Genomic DNA, 19922 nt, shown 5'->3' on the forward strand with positions numbered 1-19922 from the left:
TTGCGTATTAATTTGATTCTGATTTTGTTTGAATTTCTTAATGTGTTCATACTCTTCTGTAAAAAAATGGCTCTGAGCACTATGGGACTCAACTGCTGAGGTCATTAGTCCCCTAGAACTTAGAACTAGTTAAACCTAACTAACCTACGGACATCACAAACATTCATGCCCGAGGCAGGATTCGAACCTGCGACCGTAGCGGTCTTGCGGTTCCAGATTGCAGCGCCTTTAAGCGCACAGCCACTTCGGCCGGCTACTCTTCTGTGTCAGCGATGGCTACAGGTCTTGTGTTATTCAGATCATCATCTACCTTTGTAGATAAGTTAGTGAACTAATCCGAAAGTTCGGCTACTTTCTCCGATAGTGTACTTATTTCCTCAGTGTGTTTTTCTGAACCAAGTTTCAGAGTGTCCATTTGTGTTGAAATCGTATCTACTGTGTCCATTAAGTTTTCCTGAGTTTTTACAAGTTGCGTAACCGAATCGGTAGATGCAACTGAGTCAATTTTAGCTTGCAAGGCCTCATGATTTTCATGAACGATAGTTTGCAGTTCTTTTATGGCTGCTTCGTGATTCTGTAATGTATTTTCATGCCGCGAAAAAATAGGTTGGAAATGCTAACAAATTTGTGTTTTGACATCATTACAGACTTTTTGACATTTCGATTCGGTTTTATGTAACTCAGTAGTTAAATCTTCACGTGTTTGTTCAAGCGTGGTGTGGAGATTTTGTTCCATTGTGTCTAACTTTTGAAGATTTTGTCCCATTTGTTTCTGATTTTGTTCAAGTGTTGTGTTTAACTTTTGTAGCCTTTCTCCCATTTGTTGCATTAACTGTAATAACAATGCACTGGTGTCTGAAACATGTTCCTCAGTGCTATTCGGCAGTGCATTTGAACCGGCAATGTTCGCATTTTGAAAAGCAGAAAATGTGTCTTGGCTTACTTGAGAAAACGGTGAGGACGCAAAACCTGAATCTACAGTATTTGCAAGATTGTGTCCTGTCATTTCGGATTCCTGAGGCGAGCTGTTGCCTACCGATCGATCGATAATGCTTCCCTGTTCACTATTTGTTTCACTGTCTATGCCATTATTTGCTACCTGCTCCATTTCCCTATGCACAATTACCAAATTACTACTTTGAATGTCTGTTAATTCATTACACAGTGGTGCTGATAAGCTACGCTCGTCGTCACTATTATTTCTCAGTTTACTTTGGAGCCTAGTGTTCCGTTTTACACACGCCATAATTATCACGTCTTTCACACGATAACACAGAAAAGCACAATTTGAAGAGCAAAATAAGAAAACACATTAACATAGCACTCAAAATAATATCTAGTTAATCGCAAGCGCAGCTGTGAAATACTTGGTGCAAATCTACATGCATGCCACAACTGTTTTACTGTACAACAATGAAAGACTGCAACTGCAAAGGAGATTATCTCTACGATTACGCACTAGCAATAAACGAAAGCTACACTAATTACACAGACTACAAGAAAAAATCAGAAGATTCCAGTGAGGAATCCTCGGCTAAGGGTCGACATATGAAACGTCCCCTTTGAACAGTTATACATGACTGTGCTTAAACTGACACAATATTTTTAGCGCAACGCGATCTGGCTTTCAAAAATCCCTACAAAAGAATGGCCCTGACTAACATTAACCTACGCGTTTCACAAATCACTTACCTCACAAAAATCTTCGTTACTCGAACTACTGCAATACAGCGAGCGCCACTACTGCCAGCTAAATAAAAGATTAGAACTACTGAAGGCAGTAACTACTGATAGACACAGTTAGCAAAAGAAAGATTTTGATAGAGAACAAACAATGTATTTACCTTAATATTGTTCAATAGTCATATTATATGTATCAGTTCATGATATCCAATATTACAAATTTACTGTCTCTGATGGACACACGTCCAGATCGTCCGCTCTCAAAATTCCACCATCTCTCTTCCCTACATCCACCACTGCTGGCGGCTCACCTCCAACTGCGCAACGCTACGCGCTGTTAACAGCCAACTGCCCAACACTACAATAGCAAATTCCAACAATGCCACCCAGCCACAGACCGCACGCAGCACAGCCAGTGATTTTCATACAGAGCGCTACGTGGCGTTACCAATATAAAAACCTAAACAGCCTACTTACAGCTTTTGTGCTGTACGTGTCCCTTCACGTTTGCACTTCACTTTCACATCGGAAACAGTGGACGTAGGGATGTTTATATGCAGATGTATGTCACAAGTGACACCCAGTCCCTGACTACGTTCGAAGTTCGTGAGTTCCACAGAGCACCCTTGTTCTGCTCTCTCTCTCTAGTGACTACCGAGGTCGCTGATATGGAGTACCTGGCCGTAGGTGGCAGCACAATGCACCTAATATGAAAACGTAAATTTCTGGGGATGTCCGGGTACCTTTGCTGAAGTAGTGTATAATTCTATTATCTACTGAAAAGCTCAACTGGGATCTTGCCCCAAAGTTTGGAATACATTTTTATTGTGTTTCCATTCATTGTTGGAATGCAGGATGGCTTCAGGGTTCAAAAGTGTTCCAAATAACTCCAAAATACGGTAGCGTTTTTATACGAGGTTCAATAAGCACCTAACCTCTAACACGTATGAACGACCACACATGCTCACGGATGTACAGTGGCTATCCTACCATCATCACTTTTGAAATAACGGAGCCGAAGGCAATTTTGGTCGAACAGCTTTAACCTCCGGCTCTTCACTTCATCAGTTTTTTAGCATTCATGGCCCTTTCTATAAAGTCCCCAAATCGTGCTATGGGTATGACGCAGCCCACGTATTCTGCTTTTGTGGTGCGAGATCGCATAATAATCGCATTCTTCTCCAGAAAGTACCTGATTCACTAGTTGCTCTGGTTCTGTGATCTGTAGTGCGTATTATTTCTGTGCATTATATCCTTCATTACTCAGCAGTTGCGAATAATGAGACGAATAGGATTCCATGAAATGTCTAGAATCTTGCAGCAACAGTGAATCTGTGCCTCACATCAATGTCAACAGGCAGAGGGTGTGACTCCGTAAATTCGTGATCAGTATAAGGAAACAATGTTTTAAATCTGCCATCCAGCTTCTGGGTGACAAGAGTCGAAAAAAAGTAGACAAATTCGTGCCATTGAAGTTTACATGTTTTCTGTTTTTAAACAATTTTTTTGTTCAAAATAACATTTCTCGAAGTATATGTAATACCCAGTATTTTTGACTATACAAACCAGTTTAGTTTCTCCGTGATTATTTCTGAATACAGTGAACCTACCTCAGTGGCCGAGGACGCGCACAGACTGGAAATACTCATGCGAGCCATTGCCACCCGTGTGACAATATCCATTGCTCTCCAGCTGAGAACGGACAAGCATAGTCCCAGTAGCCTGTTTAGTTGAGTCGTTGCGTCTTCTAAGTATTCCACGAATGAAATACATTCTTTGCAACGACTTCTGCACAACATTTACTATATGGTGGTTCTAATTTAAGTCATTTGTGATTGTAACCCCTATGTATTTAGTTCGATCGACAACCTTGAAAACTATGTAATTTGTCGTATAACGCAAATCTATCGGATTATTTTTAGTACTCATGTGGAGAACCACACGCTTTTTAGCCCTAAGGGTCGGCTGATGATTTTCAGACCACACAGCTATCTTTCTTAAATCATTTTGTATTTATCTTTTGATTACTTCTTTTATCTCGGTCGTCAGTCTTCTGGCTAGTGGCGCGCAACGAAATCTTCTTCTGTGCCAAACTTTTCACCTCAGTGAAGCACTTGCAACTTATTAAAACTAAAAACTAAACTCCTCCCGAACAGGCCTTGGAGCGCGCAACGGTACCGACCGGCCGCCGTGTCATCCTCAGCCCACAGGCGTCACTGGATGTGGATATGGAGGGTCATGTGGTCAGCACACCGCTCTCCCAGCCGGATGTCAGTTTCCGAGACCGGAGCCGCTATTTCTCAATCAAGTAACTCCTTAGTTTGCCTCACAAGGGCTGAGTGCACCCCGCTTGCCAACAGCGCTCGGCAGATCGGATGCTCACCCATCCAAGTGCTAGCCCAGCCCGACAGCGCTTAACTTCGGTATTCTGACGGGAACCGGTGTTACCACTGCGGCAAGGCCGTTGGCACTTGGAATCTACGTCCTCAATTATTTGCTGAATGTATTCCAATCTCAGTCTTCCTCTATAGTGTTTACCCTCTGCAGCTCCCTCTGGCACCATGGAGGTCATTCCCTAATGTACGAGGGTCATTCAATAATTCATCATCATCATCATCATCATCATCATCATCATCATCATCATTTAAGACTGATTATGCCTTTCAGCGTTCAGTCTGGAGCATAGCCCCCTTGTAAAATTCCTCCATGATCCCCTATTCAGTGCTAACATTGGTGCCTCTTCTGATGTTAAACCTGTTACTTCAAAATCATTTTTAACCGAATCCAGGTACCTTCTCCTCGGTCTGCCCCGACTCCTCCTACCCTCTACTGCTGAACCCATGAGTCTCTTGGGTAACCTTGCTTCTCCCATGCGTGTAACATGACCCCACCATCTAAGCCTGTTCGTCCTGACTGCTACATCTATAGAGTTCATTCCCAGTTTTTCTTTGATTTCCTCATTGTGAACACCCTCCTGCCATTGTTCCCAGCCGGCCGGAGTGGCCGTGCGTTTCTAGGCGCTACAGTCTGGAACTGCGTGACCGCTACGGTCGCAGGTTCGAATCCTGCCTCGGGCATGGATGTGTGTGACTCCTTAGGTTAGTTAGGTTTAAGTAGTTCTAAGTTCTAGGGGACTGATGACCACAGCAGTTAAGTCCCATAGTGCTCAGAGCCATTTGAACCGTTGTTCCCATCTACTAGTACCTGCAATCATCCTAGCTACTTTCATATCTGTAACCTCAACCTTGTTGATTAGGTAACCTGAATTTATAATTAAAGAGACAAATTGGTCTGGAGAAAATACTTTTCCTGCTTTTCAATATAACATTTATGCACTTGTTCAAACAGGCTACAAGCTTTTTTATGCCGGCTGCAAATAACTCTTCATCTTGATGTTTGAACCAATTTCCCACAGACTTTTTCACGCCCTCGTTGTCCTGGAACCTTTTCCCACCGTCTGTGCAGCAGACAAATGTAAGCACTAGGTGCTAAATCATGACAGTAAGAGGGATGAGGCACTACTTCCTAGCCCATTTTGTCGATGGTTTGACAAGTTAGTTGAGCAATATGAAGACGTGAATTGTCTTGCTGGAGAATCACACCTCTTCTCTGAGATCCCCAACATCTCACTCACGGCTGACCTCACCTTGGTTTAAAGCAAATCCGAATAGTATCGGCTGCACATTGTACGCTGCTCTTAGAGATAATCACGAAAATGGGACATTCAGCAACCCAAAACACCATCAAAATGAGTTTTCCAGATGATGAGTTTTGAATTTTTTCTTGACAGGTGAGTTGGTGTGCTTCCACTCCGTGCTTTGTCTTTTTGATTCTGGCTCATAATACTGAACCCAAGTTTCGTCACAAATGAAAACTTTCCTATGGACGCGCTCTCCTTCTCTTTCATAACGTTCCTTTAGCTCTGTCCACACTTTCAAACTTGTTTCCTTGCGTAACCGCGTCAACCCCTTTAGGACCCATCTTGCACATGTTTTGCGGTACTTCAGCTTGTTACAGATAATGTTATGAACTGTACCAGTACTAACTTGAAGCCGGCCGGAGTGGCCGAGCGGTTCCAGGCGCTTCAGTCTGGGACCGCGCGACCGCTACGGTCGCAGGTTCGAATCCTGCCTCGGGCAAGGATGTGTGTGTCGTACTTAGGTTAGTTAGGTTTAAGTAGTTCTAAGTTCTAGGGAACTGATGACCTCAGATGTTAAGTCCCATAGTGCTCAAAGCCATTCTTGAACTAACTTTAACCTTATCAACTATCATTGCACAATCACACGCGGTCAGCACGGAAAATGTCATCAATTCGACTTTCAAGTGGGGGAGTTGGTCGGCCAGAAAGGTGTTCGTCAGTCACTGAGTCGCAACAATTTTTGAACCTCTCTACCCACTCGTAAAAATTTGCAAGATCCATACAACCTTAACCATAAACTTTAGACATTCAACAGTATATATTCACTGGTTTCTTGCCTTCAGCAAGTAAAAAACGAATAACAGAACGTTGTTAAACTAATGTGGACGTTTCAAACGGACTCGCCATCCTGAAATGTATTTTTGAGGTTATAAACCAAACAATGTAGATACATCAGCTGATCAGTAATCATCCAAGTGATGCCAACTTAAAGCCATAAAAGTACCAAATTTGCCCCACTAACAGTTTTTCCCCCAGACCAATTTGTCTCTTTAATTATCGAATGGCCCTCGTATTAACACATGTCCTATCACCCAGTCTCTTCGTCTTGTCATTTTTTTCCATATACTCCTTTCGCCGCCGGTACTGCAGAGAACCTGTTTTCTTCTTGCGTTATCAGTCCACCTAATTTTCAACATTCTTCTTTCAAACTCTTCGATTCTCTTCTGTTCCGGTTTTCCAAGAGTCCATGTTTCACTACCATACAACGACGTGCTCCGAACATACATTCTCAGAAATTTTTTTCTCAAGTTGAGACTATGTTCGATGCTAGTAGACTTCTCTTGGTCAGGAATACCCCTTTTGCCTTGGTTAGTCTGCTTTTGATGTCCTCCTTGCTCCGTCCGTCAATGGTTATTTTACTGCCTAGATAGCAGAATTCCTTAACTTCATCTACTTCGTGACGCACAGTTCTGTTCTCATTTCCGGTATTTGTCATTACTTTCGTCTTTCTTCCATTTACTCTCAATCCATATTCTGTTCGCATTAAACTGTTTATTCCATTCCGTCATTGTATGGATTAAACAGTTGGGGGGAATGACAACATCCCTACCTTATACGCCTTTTAATCCGACTGCTTGGTTCTTGTTCTTCCAGTCTTACTGTTGCCTTTTGGTTCTTGTACATATTGTACATTGCTCATTTCTTTCTCTAGCTTACCCCTATTTTTCTTAAAATTTCGAACATCTAATAACATTTTACATTGTCAAAAGCTATTACCAGATCGAATAACCCTATGAACGTGTCTTGATTCTTCTCCAGTTTTGTTTCCATTATCAACTGGATAGTCAGAAATGCTTTTCTGATGTGTTTACAGGTTTACAGATTTAAGAAGAGCTACAGGCCTATAACCTGCCTTAGCGAACGCTTTTCCACGCGATAACTTTCCATCAAATACAGAAAACTCTAAATTATTACGGTTACAGTTCTTTGTGATGTGTAGAAAGACCACCTGCATGCATTATAGTTGTTCGTGTTTAGAGTAGTTATCAGGTTGTTAGCGTACGTAAGGTGCGTGAAGTGCCGCGTATTGCATCAGCATCTGACAGGGATCGAAAAGGGCCTCATAGAGGACCACTATTTTGGCGGCTGGTCGAACTGTCCAGTAACCAGATTTTTGGCGCATTCGGATATGACAGTGGCAAATTGGTGTATGGGATAAGAACGTGAGGAAAGGAATACTCGTTTATGAAGGTTGCAGCCGACCACATCTGAGCAGCACTATGTAGGGTCACAGTACTGTGTGAGCCGTGGATGGGGAACAAGGGGGAAACAAATGGTAGCACCAAAATTTTTCTTTTAACAGGGTGGCTTTATTGGAGCAAACAGTTACACTAATTCTCAATCTTTCAAAACAGCTGTAGTTCTTCAAGGCAAGCAGCTGCGATTAGTCAAAACAACAAACACCTTTAATACAGTAGCAAAGGGCAAGCTGGGAGGACAATGAAATTTAAATAACAACTCTCCACAAATATGGCTTCACAGGTAAGATTAAATTTATGATTGTTAATTATTTTTAAAAAAATTTCAACAAATATCCCTTAATGCCTTTAGTAAAACAATAAGTGATAGGCCTAATGAGAAGGTGCAATCCACCCCAACATTTCCATAGATCATAGACACAAGTTGCACAATTTAACCCCAAGGATTTGCCAAGATAAAATTTCCCCAAAACGTAAAAGATATATCATTACACTAAAATGCTGCACCACATAAAAGTTTACTAGGAGCCCAAGAGTAGGTTTTAACATTTCTGAAAAAAAAAATGTTCAAATGTGTGTGAAATCTTATGGGACTTAACTGCTAACGTCATCAGTCCCTAAGCTTACACACTACTTAACCTAAATTATACTAAGGACAAACACACACACCCATGCCCAAGGGAGGACTCGAACCTCCGCCGGGTCAGCCGCACAGTCCATGACTGCAGCGCCCTAGACCGTAACATTTCTGACATCGCAGCAGTAGGCAAGATAAAATTAGCTCAGTTACACCAAAACTCAAATACAAGTTAAAATTTAACACATGCGGTGACAACCACCAGCTTACAATAGTTCAAAACATTATTCAATCTCACAGGTGCGCAGATGTCATTACCGAGAGGAGTGTGCGAACCAACTTGAAGCAACTATAACATGGCATAGACCAAATTACAGATTCGGCAGTCTATGCAGAGAAGTCGGCAGGAAACGGTAAACAAGTCAGGAAACGATCACCGTCGCCCACATACACACTCGCGCACGGGCACGGAGGAGCCAACCTTAAGCCAGGGAGATAGGACAGACAGGGTGCAAAAAAAAAAACAATTCGTCACGTGGCCCACAGAACCACTGGACTGGAACTACACAAATTCACTCACCTTAAACCTTACGTGCGACGCCCGGGCGAGGAAACGGGAAATCGCACGGGCACAGGCCAGCAAAAACCCCAGAGAAACACACAGAATCCCATAAATTCCAAAACATAATTTAATCAATTATCCCCCAAAACCCCGGAACTTGGCAGAACCGAAATTACAGGTCACAGGATCCAAAGGCACTCTGCGGAAGAGTAAGGAGGGAAAAGGTTAAACAAAGTTCTGCAACAGCACAATAGAACGCTAACTACTGATAGGCATAGTTAGCAAATGAAAGATTTTAATAGAGAACAAACAATGTATTTACCTTAATAGTGTTGAAAAATCATAATATACATATCAGATCATGACATCTAGTCTTACAAATTTCCAAACTCCGCCATCTCTCTCCCCACATCCACCACTGCTGGCGGCTCACCTCCAACTGCGCAACGCTACGCGCTGTTAACATCCAGCTGCCGCTGCCCAACACTACAATGGCAGACAACAATGCAAACTAGCCGCAGACTGCACACAGCGCAGCCAGTGATTTTCGTACAGAGCGCTACGTAACGTTGCCAATAAGAAAACATTAACAGCCTACTTACACAAGTGCTACTCTGAGATGAAGAGGTTAGCACAGGAAAGGAATTCGTGGCGGGCCGCATCAAACCAGTCAGTAGACTGATGACAAAAAAAAAAAAAAAAAAAAAAAAAAAAAAAAGTTGGGAACGAATCGTTTAGTGGTTGGAACTATCGAGCGCCTGTCGCATTCTGTCGTTAAACATTCTCTTACTTTTCACAAAGAACCTGCTTACATACAAAACGATGTCCGATTGTATTCCAATTAGCGTTTTTTTTTTTTTTTTTTTTTTTTTTTTTTTTTTTTTTTTTTTTTTTTGGGCGAGAATTTCGATAGGCTAACTTACGCGGTCAAATGTCACTGAAAAATATTGCACATTGGCCTGATTCGAATGACTGTTCGCGATGGAAACATTTTCTAAAATCCATTTTAAAGTAACTTTCACTTATTAGCGTCAATTAGCAATTCCGTCAATTCTAAAGTGTGCTTACTCCATACGACGACTTACAGATGCAATAGCTTCACATAAATTTTTATTCTTTGCAGTCGCATACTTTACAGACCAATTCTGAGGTTACTGTAGAATCTAGGCGAGAAGCTACGTTTCAGTAGACAAGTATATAGGTACCCATATTTCCCTCGATCAGACGTGAATGAAACGTGACACAAAATCGATCATATTGGTACGCGTTACCATCCGCCATCCACTGTATAGTGGGTTTAGATGTACAGATGTAGTTGTAGATATGTGTTTGGGAAATGCGATAGTGCAACTTGCCCTTAACATACAACTGACCGCTTAGGTGACAACGAACAAATTAAGATTCTCTCTGCTAGGTCGTTACAGCTCATATTAGGGGAGTGAGAAATGTGTCCGTGGAACTTCAATCTTAATCTCTGAGAGAAAGGCAGCAATGTTAGTGCTCCATCCTGTTGGTTAAATTTCTTACTTTTAGTTTCGCGATAGTCCAACAGATGTAGTTATTTTACAGGGTGGCCCAAAAAGGATGGTCACATTTTAAATAACTATAACTCCATCAGTTTTACAAATTAATTTTATTCAATTACGTAACTAAATGCTCCCAGGCACCCAATTACAAGAACTAACCACAAAAAATCATGTACGGAAAATGACTTCCGGAAGATGGTGTCCTTCCTCGGTGATGCATTCGACAAGTCTTTCCTCGAAATTTTCCATCACTTTCACTACTGTTTCTTCTTGAATTGCCATAATTTCCGCACTGATTGCCTCCTTCAGATCAATTAAGTTTCGGGGCATATTTACGTAGACTTTTGACTTTAGGTATCCCCAAAGAAAAAAATCACAGGCTGAGAGGTCAGGTGATCTCGCGGGCCAGTGGACATCTCCAAAACGCGAGATGATGTGGTGGGGGAACATCCGCCTTAAAACACACATGGAGTCATTGGCTGTGTGGGCTGTGGCCCCGTCCTGTTGAAACCAAATTCGATCTCGATTTACATGTAACTCTCGCAGTTTCGGCACCAAAAAGCTACGTAGCATGTTAACGTAACGTTTCGAGTTCACTGTGACTGTAGCGTTGTTCTCCTCAAAAAAATTAGGACCAACAATCCCCAATCTTGAAATTCCACACCAGACTGTTACCTTAGCACTATGAAGAGGATTTTGGTGCAATTCTCTGGGATTATCTGCTGCCCAATACCTGCAGTTTTGTTTATTGACATAGCTGTCTAAATGGAAATGGGCTTCATCTGACATAAGAAGCACAACATCATTATTAGAGTACAAAATGTCAAGCATTGATTCACAAAATCGTCTTCGCTGCTCAAAATCACGATCATACAGCTTTTGCGTGATCATAATTTTGTATGGGTGAAACTGTAACTCACGGCTTAAAATACGCTGCAACGAACTACGGCTGAGGCCTAAAGTTTGAGCACGACGCCTAGTGGAACGACGCGGGCTTTGCAGCACTGACGCTCTAACATCATCAATGTTCTGTGGAGTAACTGCCGTACGTGTACGCCCTGTAGATTTACCACTTTTGACAGACCCTGTTGTCCGGAATGCAGTCACCCAACGTGATATGGATCTGCGATCTGGAATGGGTCCATCACGCGCTACACCAAAACGTTGTCGAAACAATCGTTGCACAGTAATAAACGATTCATCATTTCTGAAAAACTGTTCCACAGCAAAAACACGATGCTCGACCGTCCACTGCGCCATCTCGTGGCAAACTGGGTGTAATGGCCGACTTGCAGACGGCCGGCAGTGGTCCCCCCTCCTCACCTTTCAATGGTACTACGCAGTTCAAATCCGACCATCCTTTTTGGGCCACCCAGTATTTCTATTCCAATTCCAATTTATTTCGATGCTGTTTGCGCAAATATTGTTTGAGAGCTGATTGTCTAATTGCGAATCAAGCCAATCGGTTAAATAGTGATAAAAAATTGAGTTGGTTGTTAATTTTCAGTTGAATTATGATTGTTATAAAGTCATAGCAATCGTTTCATGAAATGAATTAGGATTCGTCGTTTTATCTTGCATAAATGTACAGATTTACAAACGAAATACCGTGCATTTCGAAGTCACAAACGGTAATATAGTAACAACAAAGTGAATCAGTTGTCCATTTTCAGTTCAATTGTGATCATTCGCATCGCACATTATGTTGCAATAACACGATGGAACTGAAAATTTGGAAATTTATGGTAAGGTCTTGTGGGACCAAACGGCTGAGGTCATAGGTCTCTAAGGTTTCACATTATTTAATCTAACTTAAGCTAACGTTAAGGACGACACACACTTATGCCCGAGCGAGGACTCGAACCTCCGACGGAGGGAGCTGCGCGGACCGTGACAAGACGCCCGAGACCGCGCGGTTAGGAATTGAACCTGCACAAGTTAATAACATTGAAATACCGCCAAGAAGACGCAGCAATTTAGGTCGCGGAACTCGCAGTGCTACAAAGCAAATGAGTTTTCTATTTAATCGAACTGCAGAGCAACGCGAAGAGCGAAATGAAACTGAACGGATTCGATTATCACAGACATGTTCAGTACGTTCACGAGGAGAGTATGCAAACGAAGATGATAAGCATCGAATGAGACATCACCACTCAGTAAAAACCAGTCACGCGAATTTGAATAATCGTCCAACAAGACCAACAAATGTTTGGTAGAATACTAATCGAGGTGTATTCCATTACAACGTGGCAGTCGATTACAATCCATTGCTGTTGGATCGATGATCGTCGTATGATCACAATGGAGATACAAAAGGTAAGGAGTTGTCATTTCATCACAAACTTTAAGCCGACGTCCGCCATCTCAGATAGCCCGAAACATTAGGTTCACCACCCTCATCCCGTCATGGTTCACCGCGGTGATACTTCCCTGTGACGTCACTCTGACGTGCGCAGAGCCACTTTCATCAACATCTACATCTATATGGATACTCTGCAAATCACATTTAAGTGCCTGGCAGAGGGTTTATCGAACCACCTTCACAATTTTCTATTATTCTAATCTCGTATAGCGCACGGAAAGAACGAACACCTATATCTTTCCGTACGAGCTCTGATTTCCCTTGTTTTATCGTGGTGATCGTTTCTCCCTATATAAGTCGGTGTCAACAAAATGTTTTTGCTTTCGGAGGAGAAAGTTGGTGATTGGAATTCGTGAGAAGATTTCGCCGAACGAAAAACGCCTCTCTTTTAATGATGTCCAGCCCAAATCCTGTATCATTTCTGTGACACACTCTTCTGTATTTCGTGATAATACAAAACGTGCTGACTTTCTTCGAACTTTTTCGATGTACTCTGTCAGTCCTATCTCGTAACGATACCACACCACGCAGCACTATTCTAAAAGAGGACGGACTAGCGTAGTGTAGGCAGACTCCTTAGTAGGTCTGTTACATTTTCTAAGTGTCCTGCCAATAAAACGCAGTCTTTGGTTAGCCTTCCTCACAACATTTCCTGTGTTTTCCTTCCAATTTAAGTTGTTGTAATACCTACGTATTTAGTTTTTAAGGCTTTTAGATTAGACTGATTTATCGTGTAACCGAAGTTCAACGAATTCCTTTTAGTACTCATGTGGATGACCTCACACTTTTCGTTATTTAGGGTCAACTGCCAATTTTCGCACCATTCAGATATCTTTTCTAAATCTTTTTGCAATCTGTTTTGATCTTCTGATAACTGTATTAGTCAATAAACGACAGCGTCATTTGCAAACAACCTAAGACGGCTGCTCAGATTGTCTCCCAAATCGTTTATATAGATAAGGAACAGCAAAGGGCCTGTAACACTACCTTGGGGAACGCCAGAAATCACTTCTATTTTACTCGATGACTTTCCGTCAATTACTACGAACTGTGACCTCTCTGACTGGAAATCACAAATCCATTCACATAACTGAGAAGATATTCCATAAGTACACAATTTCACTACAAGCCGCGTGTGTGGTACAGTGACAAAAGCCGTCCGGAAATCCAGAAATACGGAATCGATCTGAAATCCCTTGTCAATAGTACTCAACACTTCATGTGAATAAAGAGCTAGTTGTGTTTCACAGGAACGATGTTTGCTAAATACATGTTGACTGTGTGTCAATAGACTGTTTTCTTAGAGGTAATTCATAATATCCGAACACAATATATGTTCCAAAAGCCCTTTTTTTGTTATAGTTTTAGGGCGCAAAACTGCTACGGTCATTAGCGCCCGGTCTGTGACTTACGAAAAGCTAAAAAAACAAAACTGGAAACCAGCAGCAATGGGAGCAAAACTCAAAAAAGTGGGGAAACCAAAAACAGAAGGAAAGCTTAAAAAACCACTATAGAAGGGGGTTTGTTTGTCTCCAAAAAGAGCTTCAAATGACTGACGTCATCTCACTGGCACTAGTGAACTCGAGAACACGATCGGCTGATCGCGTGTCATCTGCTAAAATGGAAGATGTATCAGGCGACAGCTGTAGACGGGCGCGTAATGGAGTGAAATAGGGGCACTCAAGTAAAAGGTGTCTCACCGTCCACAGTTGAGAGCAGTGGGGACAGAGTGGGGGAGGATCGCCACTTAAAAGATGTCGATGGCTAAAAAGACAGTGCCCTATCCGGGCTCTAGTTAAAATTACCTCCTCCCGACGACGAATTCGGGAGGAAGAGGTCCAAGCACAGGGAAGAGCTTTCACGTCCCACAATTTATTATTGGGAAGTGTCGACCAACGTGCGTGCCATAAAAGAGCAACACGACGACGTAAAACATTCCGTAGATCGGCGAAGGGAATCTTACGAATAGGCGAATAGCTGGCCGAAGGAAAGAGACTGCAGCCTTGGCCGCTATATCGGCCGCCTCATTTCCAAAAGCCTGCTGCATAACGACGTTAAGGATATGGGCCTGTAATTTAGTGGATTATGGTACCTTTCTTGAATATTGGTGTGACCTGTGAAACTTTCGTCGAGCGAACGGTTGTATGTGATTGTTAAGTATGGAGCTAATGCATCAGCATACTCCGAAAGGATCCTAACTGGAATACTGTCTGGACCAGAAGACTTGCTTTTATTAAGTGATTTAAGTTGCTTCAGTACTCCGAGGATATTTACTTCTACGTTACCCATGTTGGCAACTGTTCTCGATTCTAATTCCGGAATATTTACTTCGTCTTCTTTTGTGAAGGCATTTCGGAAGGCTGTGTTCAGTAACTCTGCTTTGGTAGCACTGTCTTCGATAGTATCTCCATGGCTATCGTGCAGAGAAGGCATTGATTGTTTCTTGCCGCTAACGTACTTCACATACGACCAGAATCTCTTTGGATTTTCTGCCAGGTTTCGACCGTTGTAGATATCTAAAGACTTTCATGGTCGTATCCGAATTCAAAGGACTCACATTTCTTGTATCTCACGAGCCAGTGATGTTTTTCTTTGTTACTACCCTCTATTTTTTTTTCTTTGCATCCGAGTCACACTGTATCAACGGTCTCGTCCCCGCACAAAACATGGCTACGTGACAGCGCCGACTGATTTTCTTCCCGCTAGTAGTTTATCATTGTTCACATTCCCTCCCTCTTTAAAAAAGATTCTGACTAGAACAGCCGGAGGCAGCGGCTGTGTGTCTGTGAGTCTTGTGTATATGTTTGTATGAATCTATGTCCATGCTTTGCTTCCTTTTTAAAGAGGGGCTTGGCCGAAAACTTACGTGAACACTCTTTTCGTCGTGCCTGCCTGCTGCTCGGCGTGTGAGTAGCAATCTATCCGCTTCACAGTATGTTTATTCCGCCATGAAGTTTATTGTAAATAATTCACTGACTTCAGCAGGAACAATGATGTACATAATTACAGTACCACACTAAGGAGTTCACAATGCTGCAAGCAAAAGTTTTGATCGGTTATCAAATGATATAAAATGCTTGCTAGACATAAAAGTAAAATTTGAAGCTAACCTGAAAACGTTAAACTTTGACAACTCATCCTCTTCGGTAGAAGACTACTGTTGTAATGTGTAAATTGTTTGGGTAAGAATTACTGACTAGCACCTGCCTGTCTTTAGTTAAAAAACAAAAAAATAATAAACAATCAGCACGGGGGCATACTTTTAAAAAAAATTAACATTGATGTTAATATAGTATGACTCGTTCCATATCATAACGATTGCTCGTACAAATGGTATATGGTCCATGAAACAAGCTATTGTTGTATGACATATCATTGTAGACACTTATATGCTTTGAAAACCTCGAAATGAAAGTAAAAGAAGCAGATGATCAAGGTAGACATACATTCATATGTCTGGTTATTCCTGAAAAATTGACAGAGTTACTGGCGATAAATAGTCCGAGAAAAGGAGCAACTATGCTACTGTTGGAAAGCTAGGTATACATGTTACTCAGGTTAGCCTATAATTACTAAAAAAAATCACTTATATAGATGTTAAAGCAAAATATTCATGTTACTGGGTGTAAGCATATTTACCGTTGCACTATGTTGGAAAACGTTCAAAAAAGTTATATCTTTTTTTTAAACCCTGTAAATTGCTGTTATTGGCCACACAACCAAATACGCCATTATAGGTATGATTTCAAAGTGAGAAGATTTACAAACTACAGTGAGACTAATCCTTTGACAATATAATAAAGCATCCTCTATGCAGTTCTGTTTCTTTGACATTTCAATAATCGTTCAATTTGTTGACATGAACAAATACGATAGAATGCCTTGCTTCTTTCTTCGTTACATACGTTTAATAACACGTAGCTACGAGTTTTGCAAACGTGGACACCAAACATTTGATTGCGAGTTGAAAGCTGAAAATGTAACGAAAAAGAAGTAGTACCAGTAAGCAAACAAGCATGGTTTGGGAGTTTCAGTTTCATTTGCTGTCGATACAAATACAGTAAAAGTAAAATTAAATGGATTACGAAAGCATCCTTTGTCCAATACATCCTTCCCTTCCTGGTCATTCGAAATATATCAACAGAAAGGAAGTTACGTTAACGAAGCCAAATGTCTGTGTTGTTAGAGCAAATACGCATTCAAGACAGAAAAACGTTTCTAATTGCGTTCGTGACTCTGTTATTGATACAAGCGCTGTAACTTTTAGTATTTAAAATATCTGTTTCGTGGGCACGAGAGAAGTAATGAACAAGGCCCAGTCGTAAACAGTAGTCTGCTAATGTTTTGGTCTACTTAAGATGGCGGCAGGCCCCGCCCACTCTGGTTACAATAAATAAAACCCCTGGATTATGTTGAAGCCATTGCTCCCGCCACTACAGCCATTGTCGTCATTGGTTTCTTGTACAGGAGCAGATTCCATACATTTCCTAACACAAATCCAAAAATACAGCATTTTATCTTTAGTTCAGGACCTCCGTTGTCTCAATGGCGTTTTGTATGGACCTTTCTCCAAGTCCCTTTTTTAGCTGTCTTTCCTTTCTTGAGCTTAACGTGTAGACGCTTTTAACTGCTGCCGGTTCCAGACGCTACGGTCTTACAGTCTGGAACCGCGCGACCGCTACGGTCGCAGGTTCGAATCCTGCCTTGGGCATGGATGTGTGTGATGTCCTTAGGTTAGTTAGGCTTAAATTCTAGGGGACTGATGACCTCAGAAGTTAAGTCCCACAGTGCTCAGAGCCATTTGAACTATTTTAAACTCCTTTTTTGTCTTTGTAGTCTGCGGTTGTGACATGGGTGCATATGACCCTAGTTGTTTTTGCTCCATAAAGCAAAACAAACAAACAAGTAAACTCTAAGCATACCAATGATTCATGCCGACATTTCATTCGATTTTAAACGCAATCACAATAATAAAACACAAGGACAGCATTAAACTCGAAAATCCATGCTTCTCGTATGGTCAATTCTACGTCGCCTGTTCCCGTCCTGGAAAACCGTCACCTTTCTTCGTTTACTCGCGACGACAGAAAAAAAATCTCCATTATCGCAAAGCATTGCAATGAACGAAATGATGATGTCATAGGAAAAATCTAAACAAAGTATTTCTTTGTTTTGTTTGTATACTTGAACATCGATCTGGTAATCGAAATCGAAATGTAAATAAAACATCCTGAGGTTCATTGTGGTTTCAAATTTAATGGAAGAAAATAAATCATTTGTTTGACATGAAATTCTGACTTAATTGAGATTTAAATTCTGGTACAAAACCGCATCGTTACCAGTCGGTCACATTTCACGCACATCAACCGTTTCCACTATTTTTGCGTTGTAATGCGGATACAATTTACCTCGCACGTAAAATTTCCCAGTCTGTATTTCTGAAAGTATTCCTCAAACTGAATATCGATGGCCACTATCGTTGATAGATACAATTATCATTCAAAAATACGATTTTTCTCATTTTTGCTTTGTTTACATATTTCCAGTATCTTTTCACAAATTCACAAAACAATCACAAAGAAACTGATCGAAATATTGGTAGGACAACGTCTGTCGAGTCAACTACCTTAGTTATACAGGCCCTTAGTTATACAGGGTGGTCCACTGATCGTGACCGGGCCAAATGTCTCACAAAATAAGTCTCAAACGAAAAAACTACAAAGAACGAAACTCGTTTAGCTTGAAGGGGGAAACCAGATGACGCTATGGTTGGCTCGCTAGATGGCAGTGCCATAGGTCAAAGGGATATCAACTGCGTTTTTTAAAATAGGAACCCCCATTTTTATTGCATATTCGTGTAGTACGTAAAGAAATATGAAGGTTTTAGTTGGACCAATTTTTCGGTTTGTGATAGAAGGCGCTGTAATAGTCCCAAACATATGGCTCACAATTTTAGACGAACAGTTGATAACAGGTAGGATTTTTAAATTAAAATAGAGTACGTAGGTACGCTTGAACATTTTATTTCGGTTGTTCCAATGTGATACATTTACCTTTGTGAACTTATCATTTCTGAGAACGCATGATGTTACAGCGTGATTACGTGTAAATGCCACATTAATGCAATAAATGCTCAAAATGATGACCGTCAACCTCACTGCATTTGGCAATACTTGTAACGACATTCCTCTCAACAGCGAGTAGTAATGTTTGCACATGCATTGACAATGCGCTGACGCATGTTGTCAGGCGTTGACGGTGGATCGCGAATATCCTTCAACTTTCCCCACGGGAAGAAATCCGGGGACGTCAGATGCGGTGAACGTGCTTCGACGACCAATCCACCTGTCATGAAATATGCTATTCAATACCGCTTCAACCGCACGCGAGCTATGTGCCGGACATCCATCATGTTGGAAGTACATCGCCATTCTGTCATGAAGTGAAAGATCTTGTAGTAACATCGGTAGAACATTACGTAGGAAATCAGCATACATTGCATCATTTAGATTGCCATCGATAAAATGGGAACCAATTATCCTTCCTCCCATAATGCCGCACCATACATTAACCCGCCAAGGTCGCTGATGTTCCACTTGTCGTAGCCGTCGTGGATTTTCCGTTGCCAAGTAGTGCATATTATGCGGGTTTACGTTACCGCTGTTGGTGAATGACGCTTCGTCTCTAAATAGAACGCGTGCAAAAAATGTCAATGTCCCGTAATTTCTCTTGTGCCCAGTGGCAAAACTGTACACGACGTTCAAAGTCGTCGCCATGCAATTCCTGGTGCATGTTGATGTAGCATTCTCAACACCGACGTTTTTAGATTCCGGATTCTCGTGCAATTTGTCTGTTACTGATGTGCGGATTAGCCGCGACAGCAGCTACAACACCTGCTTGGGTATCATCATTTGTTGCAGGTCGTGGTTGACGTTTCACGTGTGGCTGAACACTTCCTGTTTCCTTAAATGACGTAACTATCCGGCGAACGGTCCGGACACTTGGATGATGTCGTCTAGGATACCGAGCAGCATACATAGCACACTCCCGTTGTGCATTTTGATCACAATAGCCATACATCAACACGATATCGACCTTTTCCGCAATTGGTAAACGGTCCATTTTAACACGGGTAAAGTATCACTAAGCAAATACCGTCCGCACTAGCGGAATGTTACGTGATACCACGTACTTATACGTTTGTGACTACTACATCGCCATCTATTACAAAGCGAAAAAAGTGGTCCAACTAAAACATTCATATTTCTTTACGTAACAAAAAAACGGGGGTTCGTATTTAAAAAACGCAGTTGA

The 19922-nt window shown here is 41.6% G+C and overlaps 1 pseudogene; it reads right to left on the reverse strand.

Annotated features, from left to right (window-relative positions):
• Positions 1-4034: 4034 nt before the first annotated feature.
• On the reverse strand, positions 4035-4152 carry LOC124551420 (annotated as a pseudogene).
• Between the last annotated feature and the right edge of the window lie 15770 nt (positions 4153-19922).

The sequence above is a fragment of the Schistocerca americana genome, chromosome 9 (genome assembly GCF_021461395.2).
Source record: "Schistocerca americana isolate TAMUIC-IGC-003095 chromosome 9, iqSchAmer2.1, whole genome shotgun sequence".
Lineage (NCBI taxonomy): Eukaryota > Metazoa > Arthropoda > Insecta > Orthoptera > Acrididae > Schistocerca > Schistocerca americana.